The 20,763-nt window shown below is 38.5% G+C and overlaps 1 pseudogene across 1 annotated transcript; it reads right to left on the bottom strand.

The window, feature by feature from the left end:
* Nucleotides 1–3,713: 3,713 nt before the first annotated feature.
* LOC307095143 (BTB/POZ domain-containing protein 10-like) lies at nucleotides 3,714–4,988 on the bottom strand (annotated as a pseudogene). The gene has a single exon. The product of its transcript is annotated as a BTB/POZ domain-containing protein 10-like (transcript).
* Between the last annotated feature and the right edge of the window lie 15,775 nt (nucleotides 4,989–20,763).

Below are 20,763 nucleotides of genomic sequence, written 5' to 3'. Positions count from 1 at the left end.
ATAATATTTAGGAGAAGGCATTAATTTTATAGTTGCTCTAGTACATGCACCCCATGCTTTATATTCCAAACTACAGGCCCAGAGCACAAATTCATACACGGGAGGTGGCCCTCTGGGTGGCCTGCAGAGATCGGGCCAAAATTCACAATCCAACACTGCCTGCAGCTCCTACCTGCCACTCTGCTCATTCTGGCCCCACTGTGCCTGCCACAGCCCACGCCCAATCAGTCCCCACAGCAGTGCCCAATCAGTCCCCACAGCAGTGCCCAATCAGTTCCCATAGCAGTGCTCGCCAGCCATGAGCCCTGTGTCTGGCACCCTCCCAAGGGGAGTGACCTGTGGGATCAGACTGAAACTGTCTCTCAGACATCCCTCAAGGGGTCTCAGATTGTGAGAGGGTGCAGGCCAGGCTGAGGGACCCCACTGGTGAATGATAGGGCCGGTAAGGGACTGCGGGAGGGCTCCAGGGCATGTCTGGCCCATCTAGCTCAGTCCCCATCGACCAGACCCTAGCAGCAAGCTACCTACTGGTTGGAGCATCTGCCCCCTGGTTGTCTGTGCACATCATAGCTAGTGGTTGAGCAGCCTTAGCATATCATTAGCATATTACATTTTGATTGGTTCGGTTGTTCTGCCATTCGGTCTATTTGCATATTACCCTTTTATTATATAGGATAATTATGGTATGTTACCATATAAAACTGATAATAGAGAACTATATTGGTAAAGGTAATTAATAAAAAGGAGTAAAAGTTAAAATGCTAGAATCTAGACATCTTTTTAAAGTTTTTTTTTTTTACATAATGTATATAAATTATAATTTCATACTTTTAACTAAGAGGAAGCCTGAATAGAAAAATGAGACATGGAAGAGACCTCCAGAAGTCCAGTAAGCAGTCCCCTACTTTCTGAGCAAGTTATTCATCTGCAGAAAGTTACTAACAGTTCTAATTCATGTACAATTACTATTTAATGCCCTTATTATTTTATAATGCATAAATCCTTGCATCCTAATAGGATAGTGAAAAATTCAGAATAAAAAAACAAAATACTATGGAATTCTATTAATTTCAACTGCATCAACTAAATAGTAGGCTTACTTTAAAAACCTACAACAATGAAAATCAGTCTAGTTAGACAAGGTGTGAAATATAAATGAAATTTGTCAAATAATACTCACTAGACCCCCAAGTCTAATAATTAAAACTGCTATATCTATTTGGTTTGAATATACATTTACCCTATGCTCCTTTTAAAATAAAATATCTTAATTTGGATGAATAGGGTCATAAAATGTGATCCTTAACCTCACCTTATTATATAACTTTCCTCAAATAAATTAAGAGAAAACAAACGTTCATTGACTGTGTAAAATTTGTACATTGAGTCAAGCTCAGACCTGTAGTTGTATTCCCTTGTCAGAAAGGTCCTATTTTGTGGAACAATCAAACTGAAATCAAAGATTTGATTTCAAGTGTAAGCCTCATTGAAAAGCGCATGTCTAAGAAGAAAATATTCATTAATTTAAATGACCAAAATATACCTTTAGGTAACATAACTTAGAACATCAAAATGATTATTTCTTTTTACTAAGCAAAGGGGTTATGCCCTCTGGACATTACATTTGATAGTCTAATATATAACTTTATATTATATAACTAGAGGCCCAGTGCACAAAATTCGTGCACTGTGGGGGGGGATGTCCCTCAGCCCAGCCTGTACCCTCTCACAATTCGGACTGCTGGCTCCCAACCACTCGCCTGCCCTCCCCTGCAGGCCTTGTCACCCCCAACTGCCCTCCCCTGCAGGCCTGTTCCCCCCAAATGCCCTCCCCTGCCAGCCTGTTCTCCCCTAACTGCCCTCCCCTGCAGGCCTGGTCGCCCACAACTGCCCTCCCCTGCCAGCCCGGTCACCCCTAACTGCCCTCCCCTATAGGCCCGGTCACCCCTAACTGCCCTCCCCTGCCAGTCATCTTGTGGTGGCCATCTTGTGCAAGGGTGTGATGTTCAATTTGCATATCACCTCTTTATTATATAGGATTGTAGAATATTCAAACATTAATATTGTTGTTTCTATTTACTATACTAAAAAAATGAAGATTTATATTTTTCCCCTACTATAACGGTAAGCATTCATGATATTTCACCGATATTAGGTATGGGTTCTACCTATGGACTGAGAATGGACATGACTTCATTCTTTTGTAAGTTTAGAATATGTCCATGTCAGGAAAATAAATGAACAATTAGAATCAGGAAGTGATGAGTAAGTGAATCAGTCTTTGAATAATCAGATCTCTGTGATAACAATTTGACAATGTGCCAAAAACAAATAAAGACAAGTGTCTGTATTGGACATTATGGAAAATTTACATTTTATTCTTCTAATCATTTATATTATGCACCTTGGGGAAAATCATGGTGCACATAAAGCAGGTAATGTGTCTTTCAGGTGTTACTGATATAATGCTAAACTGAACATGATTGAAATAAATGTTTTGTATAAATATTTAAAATATATTTTACAAAACTCTACAAATATATATATATATATTTCCCAGAACGTATACACTTTGAATAATTATAAAGTCAGTGTTTATTAACATACAGTTCATTTTCAAAATATAAAAGAATATACAGAAATTAATCATTTTTTTGTCATGCCTGTTTTCAAACTGATGACCATTCTGGTTCAGGTACTGCTGATACTCAAAGCAATGGAGTTGCAAACAGGATGGGAAGAGATCAACCGAAGAACTTGTATACATATATGCATAACCCATAGACACAGACAATAGGGTGGTGAAAGCCTGAAGGGTGGGCTAGAAGAGGCCATTGGAGAATAAAATGGGACATATGTTTCAACAATAAAGATTTTTTTTAAAACAATGGAATTTTATTTTTATGAAAAACACGAGTTTACAATTATTTAATAAATGAAGAGCAAACACTTCATTATTCTTTCCTATAACTCTTATAAAAATCATTAGTAAATAAATATCTGTGAACAGATTAAGGGTAAGGCAGACTGGATAATAAACCACCCCTGATTAAACCACCCCTGATGTACACACTCCCTGCGTGTGACTCACTCTAAAAGGGTGAAAACGGCACTGGAGATAACTGAACTCTTAATATATGGGCATTGAATCTCATTCTAATCATTCAAATAAGACCAATGATAAATACTTACTTTTTCTCATCATGGCCAGTAAAGTATACACATTTTACTGAAGGCATACTTTGATAGAAGCACTTATTTAAGTTTGTGCATCACAACTATAAAAATGGCTTGAAAAGTTCCATTTAACCACCATTTATAAAGTGCAACTATATAATATTCTGCATTTTATCTGGGTTCTGACATATCAATCTAGAGTCTAGATTCTAGACTGAAAGTACCCTAGCTGCCAATTTCCACCACTTCTGAAAATATACAGATGTGTGGAAAAGGACTGTTCTCCATACAAAAGACCAATTTCACAAACCTACTGGTAAACAAATACATTTATATAACTGGAACCTCAGGATGCTAGAGTTGTATTCATTTAAAAAAACATTTAGTTACCTTTGGTCTTTAAAAAAAGCCTACACTGTAATATCCTAAACATTATGTGCATCTTATGGTGAAGAGAATGGCCTTGCAGTGCAGAATGAGGAGAGTGCAACATCACCATGAAGAGTAGCATGCTGTGGTTTAAAGGAACATTGGCATCACAGCATTGGATTCTGTACATCAGGATCAAGGTCATTGTTGCCGGAAGGGGGATGGATGGGGAGAATATCCAGCTCATTCACTTGCAGAGTTGGGTGCATGACTACCAGCTTGTCCTGGGGAATGTCTGCAGCAGCTGCTGCAAGGCTGGTGATAGATTTACTCTTTACACACTGAAAGTCTACATGTCGACTCTTTCCTTCTTCCTTCTCCCAGGACATTCAAATAAAGGGTCTTCGGACATAGTTGTTAATCACTTCTGGGTGGCTCGCAGGCCTTTTCTTTATTTTTTCTTTATAGGTAGGACAACCTTCTATTCCTAATCTAATCTTCTTAAGACCCCTCACCTTCAAAACTTATTTGGCCACATCTCTGTTTTCAATGTATTTGAAAAGTCTATATAATTTTGTGCTATAAATAATTTGTGAATATTCTTCTCCCAACTGGGGTGGATGTTCTTCATCCCAATCAACCATATCATCATCCGTAAGCACCACTATGTGGTATTCTCATTCCCCACTCTGGGCACTGAGAGGCAGGATCATTTCTTCTAGATAAAATTCAAACTGTCTACGAGTACCATCATTTGATAACTCATGCATTAGGGCACTGAGATCTCTACATTCAATAGTACTATATTCAAAAGAGATACAAAGAGATAGTCACATGCTTCTCTCAGTTCAGGAATAGATGTGCCATCAGGACAATGGATTACTAATTTTTATAGTAATTCAGAATAGCTTGAAATACAGTGGAGCCAATTCCTTCTGCCACCTCATATTCTCCCTTCTCATTGGGATGTATAAAATTATTTTCTCTGTCAGATCCAAACATTCTGCCCAACATTGTATTTAGCTGTGCAGTAAAAATGGATGGGTCTACAACAAACCTAGTGTTATCCACAATTGGTGTCACTCGTTCTGATGTTCTTATATTCAGAGCTCCTTCTTCTGCATTTTCATATACAAACATCATCTCCACATATGTCTTACAGCTACCATCTGAAGTTGACTGACTACTATTTCTGCTGCTGTTCCCAGCACTCCTACTGGAACCATTTGGAGATGTTTTTTGAAGACAAGGACTGCCTGGACGAGAGGAACTGTGATGTTTTCTCGTTCAATATGGTGCTGTCGTGTTGGAGAAGTAACATTTCTAATACAAGGAGTGTGCTGAAACTCTATTCTTTCATGAGATGAATCTCATGATCTGTCACTTGACCGTCATCTATCTCTTGATCTCTCATGTCCCCCACTGGCACCATGTATTCTCATTTTCGTGTGGTGGACAACTCTTTTAGCAACACCTGAGGGAGTACTGTAGTCTTCCGTGAGCATCCACAATGGGCCTAGGCAAAAGCCAGGGACAATGACACCTCCGCTTCCTCCTCAACTGGACCCCTCAGGAGATGTTGGTGGGGAAGGCCACTCGGGCGGCTGGAGCTACCAGAGCTGCCCAGCAGGTTGTGGCAATAAATATATATTTTTTAAAAAGAATAATTTTTTGCCTGGCCAACATTGCTAAGTGGTTGAGCATCAACCTATAAATCAGGAGGTCATGGTTTGATTCCCAGTCAGGGCGCATGCCTGGGTTGTGGGCTTGATCCCCAGTGTGGGGCATGCAGGAAGCAGCCATTTAATGATTCTCTCTCATCATTGATGTTTCTATCTCTTTCTCCCATTCCCTTTCTCTCTGAGATATATATATATATATATATATATATTTTTTAAATATATTCATTTTGGCAATTGTGCGCCCTCAACCATCAACTATTGCCAGTTTTGTACCATAAACTTTGTCTTTTATGTATCCCTATAAAAAGTCTAGTGGATAAATTTTCTTTGTTCAAAGCTTAGTCTGGCTTCACTCATTATTTCAAATTAGCTAGACCTGAAGAGGAGTAAAAATTGAGTCATCAGCTGATACAGTGTGTATTATATTTTCTGGGACAACCTAAAAAATATATACATACTTTGAATAATTGTAAAGGCAGTGTTTGTACTTTAACTGCATTTTCAAGCTTGAAATAGCATTTTTAAGATGAATTTCCTTTGTTCAAAGCTTAGTCTGACTGAAAAGAAAGAAACATCAATTGAGCTATTAGCTGTTCAAGTCTGTATACATGTTTTTGGGACACCTTTTATTGAATTTATTGAGGTGACACTAACAAAATTATGCAGGTGGAAGGAGACTTGACTGGGTGGTGAACACACAATACAGTGTACAGATGATGTGTTGGGGAAAAATCTACAAATATATTGACAAATTTAGATGCTTTGAGAAAATAGTGCTAGATGTCCATGCATACAATAGGGTAATATATCTTTATCACCTTACTGAATCTCAATAACAACTTTTCCTTATCTGAATATGCAATTTGATAAATTCTAGATGTTACAGTGTAATTTATATAACCTGTGGGGTTTTAGTTTAGTTTTGTTTTTAAATAATTTATATTACTTTGTTTTTTTCTCCTGCCACTACTAAAAAAAATGCTATAAAGAACACCTATCCATTAAATATTTATACTATTAATTATATATACTCATGAAAGACAGATTTAAATATACATAGAAATATCTAATTGAATGTACTTTATTTTGTGAATTCACTTGACAGGGTGGGAGTACAATGTTTTTTATTCTGATTTAGAGATGTTGTCTTTGTTGGAAAAAAACACACCTTCAATTAGCTAAAATAATAATAATAGCTAGCAACAGTTTACTAGTTAATTTCACTGGGATTTAACAGGTTTATTGGATCAGTTTAAAACAAAGAATATATGCACCCTTATATTCATAGTAGCATTATTTACAATAGCTAAGATCTGGAAATGGCTAAAATGCCCGTCAGTAGATTAGTCGATAAAAAAGCTGTGGTAAATTTACATAATGGAATACTCTGATGCTGAAAAGAGAAGGATCTCTTACCCTTTGAGACAACATGGAGGGACCTGGAGAGTATTATGCTAAGTGAAATAAGCCAGTCAGAGAAATACAAATATCACATAATCTCACTTATATGTGGAATCTAAAGAACAAAATAAACTGACAAACCAAATAGATCCAGAGACATGGAAGCACACACAACAGACTGAGGATTTTCAGAGGAAAGGGGTGGGCTGGGAAGAGATTAACCAAAGAACATTTATGCATATATGTATAACCCATGGACACAGATAATAGTGTGGTGAAGGCCTGGGGAGGGGTGGGAGTGGAGTGGAGGGGGATCAATGTGGGGATAAAAGGGGGCATCTGCAATGCTTCTAACATAAAGATAAATTTAAAATTACAAAATAAAGAAACTTAAAAAATAAATTTAAAAAATAAAACAAATGAAATGCATATCTTAGTCAATGGTGGCAGTTGTTTTGATATAAGTGCCTTCATACATATTTAATCTTCTTAGGTTTGGTCTGCAATTAAATGATAGTTTGTAGTAAAGCTGTGTGAATAAACATGACTTAAATAGAACAAATAGATATATAGAACATTTAAAACATATCCAGTATTAAAACTATCTACATGTATGGTGCTGCCCAAATTTGGACATGTCATTTTTCAATGAGAGGGAAAAGACTAATATCATTTCCTTTTAATGTATCAAATGTTCATGTTTACAAATTTATACTGAACACTAATAAGTAAGCATACATTATAGTGACTAGATGTACTGAGAATAATTATAGGATATTTCTACTTAGATCAAATATACACATGTATACTGGATTTATTTAAGTACCTGAAAGAGTTATGAAATTTAAAGTTAAATATCAGACAAAACCTTGAAATTGTAGTACAATAAGTGATATCATGAAACACTTTTATCAATTTGTCATATATTTGTTATAGCTAAAGATGACAAAGTTTTGATTTGGGATTTAAAATCACATATTAATTAACACCCAGAAATCTATGGCATTTTTATACACCAATATTGAACTCACAGGAAGAGAAAGTAAAACAAAAAAATCTCCATTTACAATTGCAACAAAAAAATTAAGATACTTAGGAATAAACTTAACTAAGGAAGTAAAAGACCTGTACTCAGAAAACTATAGGATATTGAAAAAAGAGATAGAGGAAGATATAAATAAGAGGAAGAATACACCATATTCAAGGATTGGTAGAATCAACATCATTAAAATGCCCATACTACCCAAAGCAATCTATAGATTCAATGCAATCCCCATGAAAACATCAACAGCATATTTCACACACCTAGAACAAACTCTCCAAAAATTTATATGGAATAAAAAATAAGACCCAGAATAGCTGCAGCAATCCTAAGAAAGAATAACAAAGTTGGAGGGATCACAATACCAGATATCAAGCTATATTACAAAGCCAGTATTCTCAAAACTGCCTGGTACTGGCACAAGAACGGACATATAGACCAATGGAACAGAAGAGAAAACCCATAAATTGACCCAAGCCATTATGCGCAATTAATATTTGACAAAGGAGGCAATAGCATACAATGGAGTTAAAACAGTCTCTTCAATAAATGGTGCTTGGAAATTTGGACAGATACATGCAAAAAAGTGAAACTAGACCACCAACTTACAGCATACATAAAAATAAACTCAAAATGGATTAAGGACTTAAATGTAAGATGGGAAACCATAAAAATCTTAGAAGAATCCATAGGCAGCAAAAATCCAATATATGTCATAGCAATATCTTTACCAATACAGCTCCTAGGGCAATGGAAACTAAGGAGAAAATAAAGAAATAGGACCACATTAAAATAAAAAGCTTCTGCACAGTAAAAGAAACTATCAAGAAAACAAGAGAGCCCACTGCATGGGAGAACATATTTGCCAATTTTATATCTAACTAGGGGCCCAGTGCATGAATTTGTGCACCTTGAAAGGAACTGTGGGCTGCAGTTGGCACAGGGGCAGATCTCAGACTATCCTCCATGCCCTCGCCAGGCCCCTTCCGCCACAGCCCCTGGTCCCCTGTGTGCTGGCAGCCCCGCTCCCGCCACTGCCACTCCTATGCACTGACGGTGCTGGCCCGGCTCCCACCTGCTGATGGCGTGGAGTGATTGGGGCCGGCACAAGCACCAGGTGCAAGTGGGGCCAGTACCATCAGTGGGTGCAAGTGGCTTCTGCTGCCCTGATCGCCCCTTAGGAGCAAGGGGAGGTGGAGAAGCCCTCAGGGGCAATTGGCGCCTGCAGCTGCCTCTTGCACCTGCTGACAGTGCCAAGCGATCAGGACTGGTGCCAGGTGCCCGCAGCAGGTGCAAGCGGTGACTCTGGCACCAACAGTGGGTGTGAGAGGGTCTGTTGCTGACAGCAGGTGTGAGTGGCAGCTGCTGGCCCTCATCAGCCCCAGGAGCAGGGGGAGATGGAGAAGCCCTGAGGGGTGATCAGGGAAAGCAGTTGCCGCTCACACCCACTGATGGTGCCAAGATATTGGGGCTGGTGCAGGGAACCAACAGCAGGTGTAAGAGGGGCTGGCACCAGAAGCAGGTGCAAGCACTGGCTGGGACCGCTGCATGTGAGAGCAAAGAATTTTCAGTAACTACCAGAGGCTCATCCCAATGACAGCAACCAGCGCCCCTCCTTGGTCTGGTGTCCCCTCTCACCTGCTCCACAATCCCACCACGGCTGACACCCTCTATGTTCCATGCGCACCCTCTAGTGTTCAGTACACATCATAGCGACAGGTTGTTCAGTTATTCAGACATTTGGTCCATTTGCATATTAAGGTTTTATGTATAAAGATAAGGATTTAATCTCCAAAATTTATATGAAACTCAAAATTAAAGGAACTTAATTAAAGGAAGATAAACAATCCAATCAAAAAATGAGCAAAGGACCTAAATAGACACTTTTTGAAAGAAGACATACAGAAGGCCAAGAGACATAATGAAAACATGCTCAAAGTCTCTAATTTATCCAAGAGATGCAAATCCAAATGACAATGATGTACCATCTCACACCTGTCAGAAAGGCTATCATCAACAAGTCAGCAAAGGAAAAGTGTTAGCGAGGATGTGGAGAAAAAGGATCCCTCATGCACTGCTGGTGGGAATGCACGCTGGTGCAGCCACTGTGGAAAACAGTATTCAGTTTCCTCAAAAAATTAAAAATGGAACTCCTATTAGACCCATTAATCCCACTTCTAGGAATATATCCCAAGAAATAAGAAACACCAATCAGAAAGCATATATGCATCCCTATGTTTATAGAAGCACAATTTACAATAGCTAAGTTTTGGAAACAGCCTAAGTGCCCATCAGCAGATGAGCGGATTTAAAAACAGTGGTACATCTATGCAATGGAATACTATGCTGTTGTACAAAAGAAAGAACTCTTACCATTTGCAACAGCATGGATGGACCTGGAGAGCATTATGCTAAGTGAAATAAGCCAGTGAGAGAAAGATAAATATCACATGATCTCACTTATTTGTGGAATATAATTAACAACATAGACTGATGAACAAAATTAGATCTAGAGACATAGAAGCATCAATCAGACCGTCAAACCTCAGAGGGAAGGCAGGGGAAGGTGGGAGGAGGGGTGAGAGATAAACCAAATGACTTGTATGCATGCATATGAGCATGACCAATGGACACATACAATAGGGGGTGGGGGCATATGCTGGGGGGGTGGGAGAAGATGGGGAGAAGTTAAGGGGGGGAGGAGAGAAGACATATGTAAAAATTTCAACAATAAAGAGTTTAAAAATAAAACAAACAAACAAATTAAAAAATCATATATTATACACATGATAATTAAAGTATAATGCAATATTTTAGCTGTAGAAAAGGGTATAAATAATTCAAAATTATAAGATCATGAAAGGAATAAAATCATGGATAACTATATTCAAAATATTTCCTATCCATGATATTATTTTTGCTCTCTTTTCTCTCTCTTAATTCTCTTTTCTCTGGTGGTCACTTTTATTGGGGTTATTGGTGTCGTTAGTATATTCATGTATTCTTCCCTATGTGTTATGTCTTGTCAAGTTGTATTTTGTGCTGTTTGGTCACCATGGTAGAGAGTGAGCCACATAACCAAACACCCTGAGAGAAGACTCCATCCTCGAAAAAAACAATAACACTCACAACCCAACTATACCAAGAGAACCCACATATCTCATGTAGGGGGCATCCCTATAATACCCAGTCCAGATGACCTGAGAGATTGCACTACTGGTCCCCACAAAACATGTACTATATAATACAAACAAGCCGAAACCAGTTTGGCTCAGTGGATAGAGCATCGGCCTACGGACTGCAAGGTCCCGGGTTCAATTCTGGTCAAGGGCATGTACCTTGGTTGTGGGCACATCCCCAGTGGGGGGGGTGCAGGAGGCAGCTGATCGATGTTCCTCTCTCATCGATGTTTGTAACTCTCTATCTCTGTCCCTTCCTCTCTGTAAAAAAATCAATAAAATATATTTTAAAAAAATAATAATAATACAAACAAAAAATCTGGGTGGCTTAGAAGTTTTATCTAATACATAGAAACAATCACAAAGGAACAGCAAAAATGGGGAGACAAAGAAACAACCCTCATATGAAAGAAAAAGAGGAATCACTAGAAAAGGAAATAAACAAAATGGAGGCAAGATATTTGTCAGATAAATAATTCAGAGCAATAGTTATAAGGATGCTGAAAAAGACTGAATAAAAATTCAACAACATGTGTAAGAATCAAGAAGAAATGTAGTAGAATCAAGAGGAAATGAAGAAGAAGCAAGAGGAAGTGAAGAATAGCATAGCTACAATAAAGAACACAATGGAAAGTTTCAACAGTAGACTAGAAGATGCTGAGGACCAAATCAGTGAGTTAGAAGACAAGGTATAAAACATACACAAGCAGAGCAGCAACTAGAAAAAGAATGTAAAAAGCAGGAGAAGAACTTAAGGGAGCTATGGGACAACACAAAATGAAACAATATCCACATAATAGGGGTGCCAGAAGGAGAGGAAATGGAGTAAAGAATAAAAAACCTGTTTGAAGAAATAATGACAGAAAACGTCCTTGATGTTGGAAAGAAAAGTCACATAAGTCCAAGAAACACACAGAGTCCCAAACAAGATGAAGCCAAAGAGACTGACACCAAGACACATGGTAATTAAATTGGCAAAAATCAACAAAAAAATAAGAATGTTAAAGTCTGCCAGAGAGAGACAGAAAGTTACCTACAAGGGATCTCCCATTAGGCTGTCAATGGGTTTTTCATCAGAAACACATCAGGCCAGAAGGGAATGGAGTGAAATATACAAAGTGATGCAAATTGAGGGACTGAATCTAAGAATACTCTATCCAGCAAGTCTACCATTCAAAATTGAAAGTGAAGTCAGAAGCTTTGCAGACAAATAAAGGCTAAGGGAGCTTATTACCAACAAGCCAGCAATTCAAGACATGCTAAGGGACTGCTGTAAAAAGAAGAAATAGAAAGGGAAGAAGGAACACAGGCATAAAAAATAAAAATGGCAACAACCAAGTACCTATCAATAATAACCTCAAATGTAAATGGATTAAATGATCGAATAAAAAGACATAGGGCAGCTAAATGGATAAGAAAACATGACCCTTATATTTGCTGTCTACTAAGATCCACATCAGAAAAATAGGACTCACACAGACTGAAAGGGATTAAAAAAAAATTGTTCAGGCAAAAGGAAATGAAAAAAAAAAAGAAAAAAGCTGAGGAAGCAATACGTATATATGACAAAACTAGAGGCCCAGTGCACAAAATGCGTACACTCAGGGGGCGTGCCTCAGCCCAGCCTTTGCCCTCTCATACTCCAGGAGCCCTCTGGGGATGTCAGACTGCTGGCTCAGGGGAAGCAGGTCTAAGCCATCAGTCATACATCCTTAGTGCTGCTGCTGTGCTTGTCAGTGTGAGACTGGCTCAGGGCTTCTGCATTAGCAGTGCTCCCCTTGTGGGAGTGCACTGACCAGGAGGAAGCTCCTGCATTGTATGACTGCCCTCTGGTGGTCAGTGCACATCATAGTGACTGGTCATTCTGCTGTTCGGTTTATTTGCATATTAGCCTTTTATTATATAAGATAGACCTCAAAGTGAAGGCCATAACAACAGATAAGGACAGCCACATTATAATACTAAAAGGAGAAATTCAACAAGAGGATATAACTCTGGTGTATATATATATATATGCACTTAATACAAGAGCAACCAGATACATTAAAAATCTTCTGGAAGATATCAAGTGAGTGATAGACAGCAACACAATCATTGTAGGGGACTTTAATACCCCATTGACATCACTGTATAAATCCTCTAAACAAAAAATTCAGCAAAGAAACAGAAAGCCTAAATGACTCACTAGATCACAAAGGAATTAATAAAATCTTCAGAACATTTCACCCCAAAGCTACAGAATATACATTCTTCTCCAGTGTGCACAGGACGTTTTAAAAGATAGACCACATATTGGTACACAGGCAAAGTCTCTTCAAATTCAAGAAGATAGAAATCCTATCAAGCATCTTCTCAGATCACAATGGCATTAAATTAGAAATCAGCTACAATAAAACAATCAAACACTTGGAGGCTAAATAGCATGCTATTAAACAATGATTGGGTTATCAAAGAGATCAAAGAAGAAATAAAAAAAGCATCCTGGAAACAAATAACAATGAAAACACAACAATCTAATAGTTAGAGGACACAGTGAAATCAGTCCTGAGAGAGAAGTTCATAGCTCTACAGGCCTACCTAAAAAAATTGTAATAAGTTGCCTAAAAACTCAAGAGGAACAAACAATATCAAGGATTACCCTAATAAAAAAACAACAACAAAACAAAAGAAAACAAAACAGATAAAGACACAACAAAGAAAGAGAATTAAAGGCCAATATCCCTGATGAACATAAATGCTGAAATCCTTGACACTATTCTAGTAAATCAGATCCAGCATTACATTAGAAAGATCATACGCCATGACCAAAAAAAAAAAAAACCACAAAAAAACTATGGTACATCTACACAATGGAATACTATGCTGCATAAAAAAGAATGAATTCTTACCATTTTCAGCAACCTGGATGGAATTCGAGAACATTATGCTAAGTGAAATAAGCTAGTCAATGAAAGAAAAATACCACATGATCTCACTCATTTATGGATAATAAAGAACATTATCAACTATTGAACAAACAGATAGATACAGAGACAGTAAAGCATCAAACAGAATGTCAAATTACAGTGGGAAGGTTATGGAGAGGTGGGGGAGATAAGAGATCAACCGAGGGACTTGTATGCATGCATATAAGCATAACCAATAGACGCAAAACTCTGGGGGGTGAGGGCATGTATGGGAGTGGGTTTGGGGGGGCAATGGTAAGATATGTTCACATATAATACCTTAATAAAAAAATGAAAAAAGAAAAAAAAAAACAATGATTGAAAATATGGTAAAAATAAATAAATAAATAAATAAATAAAGTAAGAAGAAAATTTAAAAAAAGAGTATCTACACTAATAAAAGAGAACTATTCAAATTGACTGTACCGCCATGACAGCCACCAGTCAATCAGAAGTGAGAATGCAAATTAACCCAACAAAGATGGCAGGTTAATTTGTATATCCAGACACTGAGTGGCCAGGGTCAGGGTGGTGCCAAGCTGACTGTGTCCCTGGGGTGGGCACCAAGAAGCCTCCCAGGACCATTGCCATCCCAGGAGACAAGGGCGCACCACCCATAGCCACCCGCAGCCTCCTAGGACTATTGCTGGCCCTGGGATGTGAGGGTGGCTGCCTCAAGCCACGTCCAAAGCCTCCCGGGACCATCGCCAGCCCCACAATCCAAGCACACAGCCTCCAGGGACCATCGCCGGTCCTGGTAGGTGTGCACAGGCCATGGTCCAGCACAGGCCCGGAGTAAAACATTGACAGCAAGTCCTTTCAGTATAATTGGGGCATTAGAGGCCCACAGAATGATCATTTCCTTTTCTATAAAACACGTAACTCTGACACACTATTTACAATTAAATAAGTTCCATATAGACCACTGCCTGGAACAGTTCCTGCAAGCTGGCATTTACTGAGGCCTACCTTGTTCCAGGCATTAAAAATACACATTTAGGAAGATGGCTGCCAACAAGAAGGCAGACTGCAAGATAGTGCTTAAGCGAGAGAATGAAGGGAGACTGTGTGGTCACACAGGGAGTGTTTGTTTGTTAGTTGAGGGACAGCTATACTCCAGAGGACTGTGGGGGATTGCTGGACAGGGTCCCCCTGACCGGGCAGCCTCCACTGCTACTGGGATCTCTCCCGGAGTGACAGGCTCTGACATGGAGACCACGCCATCTTGAAGGGGAGAGTGGATGTTGTTGGAAGCCTGAAAATCTTGGGAATTTACAACAATGGCACCCAATGAACAGCTGTGAACCCTGGAACACAGGTCCCCAAGCTGCGCGAGCACACGGATTCAGAGGAGCTCTGCACCCTCTCACAGAAAGGTCAGATTTCACCTGGGATAAGGTGAGGTCTGTGGTCTGGGCAGGAGAGAGAAATACGCACTGCAGGAGCTGGAGGATTCAGGGAAGTCTGCACCCAGAAAAGTCCCCGGCCATTGGGGCTTGTGTGATCCACAAATGTGGAAGGGGATCCACAGGGCTGCTAACAGAATGGAACTCTAAATAGCAACCCACAACTGAACTGGGCGCAAAAGGGCAGCATAAAAATTTTAAGAGTGCGCTGGCTGCTTAGACCTAAGGGGAAAAAGACTGCACAGACTTGTGCCACAGCACTGGAGTACACGCACTCTGGATCTTCCCTCTCTCTCTCTCTCTCTCTCTCTCTCTCTCTCTCTCTCTCCTCTTTAAATCCTTGCTTTTGATTACTAAGCCCAATAAATAGGATCACCCAATTGGGGAAACTCTAAGAGACTGCAGGGCAAAGTTGTTTTTGTGGAGCCTGGGGATCAGAGCAGGGAGTGGCTATCAGAGAAGCAGCTCTGGGGCGGCCCTTTCCCCCAAACCGATATTAAGTGCCACAGGGAAAACAAAATCTAAACACTAGCTAGAGAGGACCTATAGACCGGGAGGTCAATCCAGAACCAAAAGAAAATGAAGAAGAACCAAGAAGAAATGTAAAATGATATTGCTGCTATAAAGATCTCAAGAGAAAGCATCAACAGTAGACAAGAAGAAGCAGAATACTGCATCAGTGACCTAGAAAACAAGGTAGAAAAAAATACCCAAGCAGAGCAGCTTCTAAAAAAAAATTAAAAAGCAGGAGGAGAGCCTAAGGGAACTTTGGGACAACATGATACGAAACAACATGCACATAATAGGGGTGCCAGAAGGAGAGGAAACTGAGTAAGAATAGAAAACCTGTTTGAAGAAATAATGACAGAAAACTTCCCTGATATAGGGAAGAAAAATCTCACACAAATCCAAGAAGCTCACAGAGTCCCCAGCAAAATGAACCCCAAAAACCAATGCCAAGGCACATTATAATTAAATTGGCAAACACCAATGACAAAGTAAGAATCTTAAAAGCGGCCAAAGAGAGACAGAAAGTTACCTACAAAGGATCCCCCATCAGACTAAAGACTGATTTCTCAACAGAAACACATCAGGCCAGAAGGGAATTGAATGAAATATATAAAGTAATGCAAAAGAAGGGTCTGAATCCAAGAATACTGTACCCAGTAAGGCTATCAATCAAAATTGAAGGTGAAATCAGGAGCTTCACAAACAAAAAAGGACTAAGGGAGTTTATCACCACCAAACCAGCAATGCAAGAAACGCTAAAGTGTTTTCTGTAAAAAGAAGAAATAGGAAGTGAAGAAGGAACACAGGGGTAAAGAATAAAAATGGCAACAAACAAGTACCTATCAATAATAACTTTAAATGTAAATGGATTAAATGCCCCAATCAAAAGACAAAGGGTAACTGAGTGGATAAGAAAACATGACCCATATATATGCTTTCTACAGGAAACCCACCTCAGAAAAAAAGATGCACACACTGAGGGTGAAGGGGTAGAAAAAGGTTTTTCAGGCCAATTTAAATGAAAAAAAAATGCTGGGGTAGCAATACTTGTATTTGACAAATTAGATCTCAAAGTGAAGAACATAAAAAGAGATAAGGAAGGCCACTTCATAATACAAAAGGAAGCAACCCACCAAGAAGAAATAACTCTGGTAAACATATATGCACCCAATACAGGAGCACCCAAATACATTAAAAAAAAAACTTCTGAAGGATATCAAGGGAGAGATTGACAGCAATACAATCATAGTAGGGGATTTTAATACCCCATTGTCACCATTGCACAAATCCTCTAAACAAAAAATCAGCAAAGAAACATCAATCCTTAATGACTCACTAGATCAGATGGAAATAATTGACATCTTCAGAACATTTCACCCCAAAGCCGCAGAATATACATTCTTCTCAAGTGCACATGGGTCATTTTCAAAGATAGACCATATATTGGGTCACAGGCAAAGTCTCTTCAAATTCACGAAGATAGAAATCATATCAAGCATCTTCTCAGATCACAATGGCTTAAAACTGGAAATCAACTACAATAAAAACAATCAAAAAAAATCAAGCACCTGGAGACAAAATAGCATATTAAACAATGACTGGTTTACCATAGAGATCAAAGAAGAAATAAAAAACATCATAGCAACAAACGACACTGAAAACACAACAATCTAAAATCTATAGGACTCAGCGAATGCAGTCTTGAGAGGGAAGTTCATAGGTCTAAAAGCCTACTCCAAAAAAAAAAAAAAAAAACAAGAAAGAATGGTAAGAAATTATCTAACCCTACAACTGAAAGAGTTAGAAATAAAGCAACAAGAAAAGCCCAGTGTAAGCAGAAGGAAGGAAATAATAAAGATCAGAGCAGAGATAAACAACATAGAGACCAAAAAAAAAAAAAAAAAAACAGTACAAAAGATCAACAAAAACAAGAGCTGGTTCTTTTAAAGGATAAACAAGATTGATGAACCTCTAGCCAGGCTCACCAAGAAGCAAAGAGAGTGGACCCAAATAAACAAAATCAAAACTGAAAGAGGAGAAATAACAACAACCCCACCAAAATACAAAGGATTGTTAAAAAATACTATGAACAACTCTATTCCAACAAACTGGACAACCTGAGGAAAGGGACATATTCCTAGAAAAATACAACTTTCCAAAACTTACTCAGGAAGATACTAAAAATCTCAATAGGCTGATAACTATGGCAGAAATTGAAGCAGTAATCAAAAAGCTCCTAACAAACAAAAGTCCGGGGCCACATGGCTTCACAGGGGAGTTTTACCAAACATTCAAAGAAGAACTAAAACCTATCCTCCTCAGACTATTCCAAAAGATTCAAGAGGAAGGAACACTTCCAAGCTCATTCTATGAATCCAGCATCATCCTAATACTAAAACCAGATAAAGACAACACAATGAAGGAGAATTGCAGGCCAATATCCCTCGTGAACATAGATGCCAAAATCCTCAACAAAATTCTAACACAGTTATGGCGAACCTATGACACGCATGTCAGCACTGACACGCATAGCCATTTCTGATGACACGCAGCCGCTGAGGCGGCTGCATGCCGAGGATGAAACATTTGTTGCTCCTGAGGATGAAACATTTGCGAAATAATGTTTTTTCCTCAAAGTGACACACTACCCGAGTTATGCTCAGTTTTTTGGCAAAGTTTGACACACCAAGCTCAAAAGGATACCCATCACTGTTCTAGCAAATCGGATCCAGAAATACATCAAAAAGATCATACACCATGACCAAGTAGGATTTATCCCAGGGATGCAAGAATGGTACAATATGTGCAAATCAATAAATGTGATACATCACATAAACAAATTGAGAGATAAAAACCATATAGTCATATCAATTGATGCAGAAAGAGCATTTGACAAAATCCAACACCCATTTTTGATAAAAATTCTCAGCATAGTGGGAATAGAAGAATCATATCTCAGTATAATAAAAGCCATATATGACAAACCCACAGCCAACATGATACTCAACGGGCAAAAACTAAAACCATTTCCGCTAAGAACAGGAACAAGACAGGGATGCCCACTCTCACCACTCCTGTTCTACATAGTACTGGATATATTAGCCATTGTGATTAGATAAGAAGAAGAAAGAAAGGCATCCAAATTGGGGGGAAAAAAGAAGTAAAACTGTCCTTATTCGCAGATGACATGATATCGTACATAAAAAACCCTAAAGATTCCATAAAAAAAACTATTAGACTTAATAAATGAATTCAGCAATGTAGCAGGATACAAAATGAACTCCAAGAAATCTATGGCATTTCTATACACCAATAGTGAACTTATAGAAAGAGAGACTAAAAAAGCAATCCCATTTACCAACACACCAAGAAAATTAAGATATCTAGGAATAAACTTAACTGAGGAGGTAAAAGACCTATACGTTGAAAACTACAAGACACTGAAAAAAGAGATAGAGGAAGACATAAACTGATGGAAGAATATACCATGTTCATGGATTGGTAGAATCAACATCATTAAAATGTCCATACTACCCAAAGCAATCTATAGATTCAATGCACTCCCCATTAAAATACCAATGGCATATTTCACAGACCTAGAAGGAACTCTCCAAAAATTCATCTGGAATAAAAAATAAGACCCAGAATATCCCCAGCAATCCTAAGAAAGAAGAACAAAGTAGGTGGGATCTCAATACCAGATTTCGAGCTGTATTACCACTGTTCTCAAAAGAGCCTGGTACTGGCACAAGAACAGACATATAGACCAATGGAATAGAATAGAGAACCCAGATATTGACCCAAATCACTATGCTCAATTAATATTTGACAAAGAAAGCATGAACATACAATTGAGTCAAGACCGTCTCTTCAATAAATGGTGTTGGGAAAATTGGACAGATACATGCAAAAAAAATGAAACTAGACCACCAACTTACACCATACACAAAGATAAACTCAAAATGGATAAAGGATTTAAACATAAGACAGGAAACCATAAAAATACTAGAGGAATCCACAGGCAGTGAAATCTCAGACATATGCCAAAGCAATTTCCTCACCGATACCCTCCTAGGGAAATGGAAACTAAAGAGAAAATAAACAAATGGGACTACATCCAAATAAAAAGCTTTTGCACAGCAAAAGAAACTATCAACAAAACACCAAGAAAGCCCACTGTATGGGAGAACATATTTGCAAATGTTATCAGTGATAAATGTTTAATTGACAACATTTACAGGTAACTCATACAACTTAATAAAAGGAAGATAAACGATCCAATAAAAAAATGGGCAACTGACCTAAATAGAAACTTTTCGAAAGAAGACAGAAGGAAGGACAAGAGACATATGAATACATTCTCAAAGTCATTAATTATCCTAGAGATGCAAATCAAAACAACAATGCAGTACCATCTCACACCTGTCAGAATGGCAATCATCAACAAATCAACAAAGGACCAGTGCTGGCAAGGATGCAGAGAAAAAGGAACCCTTGTGCACTGCTGGTGGGAATGCAGACTGGTGCAGCCACTGTGGAGAACAATATGGAGTTTCTCAAAAAACTAAAAATGGAACTCTCATTTGACCCAGTGATCCCACTTCTAGGAATATATCCCAAGAAACTAGAAACACCAATCAGAAAGGATATATGCACCCCTATTTTCATAGCAGCACAATTATCCATAGCTAAGATTTGGAAACAGCCTAAATGTCCTTCAGCAGATGAGTGGATTAGAAAACTATGGTACATATACACAATGGAATACTACGCTGCTATAAAAAGAAGGATTTCTTACCATTTGCAGCAGTATGGATGGAACTGGAGAGTGTTATGCTAAGTGAAATAATCCAGGCAATGAAAGAGAAATACCACATGATCTCACTCATTTATGGAAAATAAAGAACATTATAACCTGATGAACAAAAAGATTGATACAGAGGCAGTAAAGCACTGAACAGACTGTCAAATTACAGTGGGAAAGTTGGGGAATGTTGGGGAGGGGAAAATAGATCAACTGAAGTACTTGTATGCATGCATATAAGCACAACC

The sequence above is a fragment of the Cnephaeus nilssonii genome, assembly GCF_951640355.1.
Source record: "Cnephaeus nilssonii genome assembly, chromosome: X".
Taxonomy (NCBI): domain Eukaryota; kingdom Metazoa; phylum Chordata; class Mammalia; order Chiroptera; family Vespertilionidae; genus Cnephaeus; species Cnephaeus nilssonii.
This window is presented reverse-complemented; position numbering and strand designations above follow the sequence as displayed.